The sequence below is a fragment of the Cyprinodon variegatus genome, unplaced genomic scaffold, assembly GCF_000732505.1.
Source record: "Cyprinodon variegatus isolate N-32 unplaced genomic scaffold, C_variegatus-1.0 Scaffold61, whole genome shotgun sequence".
Classification (NCBI taxonomy): domain Eukaryota; kingdom Metazoa; phylum Chordata; class Actinopteri; order Cyprinodontiformes; family Cyprinodontidae; genus Cyprinodon; species Cyprinodon variegatus.
The window spans coordinates 1644160-1647829 of record NW_015150514.1 but is presented as its reverse complement, the minus strand read 5'-3'; the positions used below and the strand labels follow the sequence as shown (position 1 = coordinate 1647829).

The window sequence follows — 3670 nt, the reverse complement described above, 5'->3', positions numbered from 1 at the left end:
GTTTATTTTGGAATAAAGAGGTTAATATAAAAAATATATTTTTTTCCGATTCATCGATTCATTGAAAAAATAATCGGCCGATTCATCGATTTTTTAAATAATCGTTAGTTGCAGCCCTACTTTTTTATAAAATTTGAATTAGAACTCAAGAAAAAGAGTGTAATTCAACTGCAAAAATTAGAGCATTTTTTTATGTTGTGAAAAAAAAAACATTTAGCAGATAAAAACTGGGATCCTATCTCAATACCACTGAAGCTATCACCTTATTGTTTTTGAATAATTAGTGAAACAGAATTTGTAACGAAAAAGAATGAAATACATCCAAAGGACCTATCAGTAACCATGTCTGTTCCAGTGCATATCATCATTAGAATTTCTTTTAAGTATTATGTCTTTAGTACAGGGGCCTTAACAGGGGTCAGGACATGATCTACAGGGGCACTGGCCCCCGTTGGCCCCTGTCTAGAACCGCCCATGGTGAAGAATGATGACACCGTGGTGAGGTGCACTGTATGCTGAAGTCCCATGAAAAACAGAAAGCACAACCGATGTTCAAGGCTACAAGATTGAAAGTATTGTCTTATGTATTGTATTATTAAGTATAAGTATTGTCTATTATTATCTAAAAGAGTTTTTGTTTTGGGATGTCTGTGTCAGCAACATTATTTTTCTAGCAACAAAAGGATCTTGGTGAAGTGTAATTATAAAAAAAAAAAAGAGAGAGAGAGAAAGAAAAAGAAAAAAAACAGTACCATAGTGGATAGTTTAACTAGTATTTAAATGCATTTTGCATTTTTTTTTTTTTCCTGTTTAATCATGCTGTCCTCACCTGCAGCCTTCGTCTTCGAATGATGCCAGAGTCATCCATGGCGCGTGCCGCTTCTTAAAGCTATTGGCGGGTCTCGTGGCTCCTAGTTCCAAATGTTGAAAGTATAGGGCCAAATCTCGCGTTATTTCCAGCGAACCAGCGCGGTTCGCGATTTACCATCACAGCAGCAATTTTTATGTGAAAACTAAAGACACTAAGGCCGTGTCATGGGTATTGTTATAATAAAAAAAAGGTGAACGTTAGATGATGATTTGGTTTACAGCCGGAAAAAGACACTCTGGTTCACCGTTAAGTGTGGCTCCAGTGTTCCACTCCATGCTGTCATAGAACCACTTTGGTTGGAAGGCTTAAACAGAGGGATGCACTGAAGTCCAGGTGACAGACCGAAGGTTATAACAACAGATAAGATAAAACAGTTTGCAAACGTCTTCACTTCCAGGCACTGAGTGCAACGATCCAAAACAAAAAAAGCAATTCCTTCACATATGTCAGTTGAACATTAAATTCCGCCTCTGTCATGAGGCAGCTTGAGAAAAATCTTTTATCTCCGAGATCCTTACATCTGCAAAACACCCGAATTTCTCTTTTAAGCGTCGAAGCACGTCAGGATCAGTTTATCTGTTCATTGCATTTTTAAAGAGGTTTGCCGCACTTTAACCAAACACCTATGGAGCATCCCCATCCTGTCAGCGCGTCACCGTCAAACAGGATCCGCAGCGAGAGCAGCCTCCTTAAAGGGCAGCATTCAAGCAGCGGAGGTGGAGACAGAGCGACCGCTTCTCATGTTACTTCCCCTGTGCGCAGATTTTTGCTGTCATCCGTCCGATGCGCGTCTGTTCAGTCGCTCCTCTGGTTTAAATGGGTTTCTGTTTGCCACCTAGACACCGGCTCCTATAGCACCCACCTCCAACAACCACAGGATGCTTCACAGCGACTGGAGATTGTGAAGCAGACCGTGGCAAAGCTGAGGAGGAGCCCATTTCTGGCTCTCATCCTGCTTGAGATGATGAGGTTGTTTAGGAGGGAGGGAGGGAGGAATTTGGTGAGTTATAAACAGAGAGGGACACCTATGATTCAGTAGGAGATGCTGTAATAATATCTCCTAGTATGGCAAGCCGTTTTAACAGAAATTCGGTCTTTTCTCATCGTGTGAGTTTTTCAGATTGAACTAGTTTTATTGGTTTAATTTTCTTTTTGTGTTTTCTGTATGTATTTGAGTTCTTAGGTTTTTCTTTGCTGCCCTCTTGTGTTGGTCCCCTTTTCCNAGAAAGAAAAAGAAAAAAAACAGTACCATAGTGGATAGTTTAACTAGTATTTAAATGCATTTTGCATTTTTTTTTTTTTCCTGTTTAATCATGCTGTCCTCACCTGCAGCCTTCGTCTTCGAATGATGCCAGAGTCATCCATGGCGCGTGCCGCTTCTTAAAGCTATTGGCGGGTCTCGTGGCTCCTAGTTCCAAATGTTGAAAGTATAGGGCCAAATCTCGCGTTATTTCCAGCGAACCAGCGCGGTTCGCGATTTACCATCACAGCAGCAATTTTTATGTGAAAACTAAAGACACTAAGGCCGTGTCATGGGTATTGTTATAATAAAAAAAAGGTGAACGTTAGATGATGATTTGGTTTACAGCCGGGAAAAGACACTCTGGTTCACCGTTAAGTGTGGCTCCAGTGTTCCACTCCATGCTGTCATAGAACCACTTTGGTTGGAAGGCTTAAACAGAGGGATGCACTGAAGTCCAGGTGACAGACCGAAGGTTATAACAACAGATAAGATAAAACAGTTTGCAAACGTCTTCACTTCCAGGCACTGAGTGCAACGATCCAAAACAAAAAAAGCAATTCCTTCACATATGTCAGTTGAACATTAAATTCCGCCTCTGTCATGAGGCAGCTTGAGAAAAATCTTTTATCTCCGAGATCCTTACATCTGCAAAACACCCGAATTTCTCTTTTAAGCGTCGAAGCACGTCAGGATCAGTTTATCTGTTCATTGCATTTTTAAAGAGGTTTGCCGCACTTTAACCAAACACCTATGGAGCATCCCCATCCTGTCAGCGCGTCACCGTCAAACAGGATCCGCAGCGAGAGCAGCCTCCTTAAAGGGCAGCATTCAAGCAGCGGAGGTGGAGACAGAGCGACCGCTTCTCATGTTACTTCCCCTGTGCGCAGATTTTTGCTGTCATCCGTCCGATGCGCGTCTGTTCAGTCGCTCCTCTGGTTTAAATGGGTTTCTGTTTGCCACCTAGACACCGGCTCCTATAGCACCCACCTCCAACAACCACAGGATGCTTCACAGCGACTGGAGATTGTGAAGCAGACCGTGGCAAAGCTGAGGAGGAGCCCATTTCTGGCTCTCATCCTGCTTGAGATGATGAGGTTGTTTAGGAGGGAGGGAGGGAGGAATTTGGTGAGTTATAAACAGAGAGGGACACCTATGATTCAGTAGGAGATGCTGTAATAATATCTCCTAGTATGGCAAGCCGTTTTAACAGAAATTCGGTCTTTTCTCATCGTGTGAGTTTTTCAGATTGAACTAGTTTTATTGGTTTAATTTTCTTTTTGTGTTTTCTGTATGTATTTGAGTTCTTAGGTTTTTCTTTGCTGCCCTCTTGTGTTGGTCCCCTTTTCCTGGCCTCCTTTCTAGAATCCTCTGTTCACACCTGCTCCCAATCAGATTGTTAGTCCTGTCTTTGTTCAGTCAACCATAAATTCTCTTGCTGTGCAGTCCCTCAGTGCTGGTTCCTCGTCTTTCCCTGGCTTCTAGTGCAGGTCTTCCCTGATGTCTTCATGGTTCTGGTTTGTCTTGCATTTTTAAGTTGGAATTTTGGATCCCTGCCT

At 42.2% G+C, this 3670-nt stretch overlaps 1 long non-coding RNA gene across 1 annotated transcript in view; it reads right to left on the bottom strand.

Moving 5' to 3' along the window:
• Window positions 1–1089, bottom strand: part of LOC107082782 — a 57939-nt gene extending 56850 nt beyond the window's left edge. Inside the window, exon 1 of the long non-coding RNA XR_001481148.1 lies at window positions 830–1089. This is a non-coding gene — a long non-coding RNA (uncharacterized LOC107082782). The remainder of the gene's footprint in view (window positions 1–829) is intronic.
• Between the last annotated feature and the right edge of the window lie 2581 nt (window positions 1090–3670).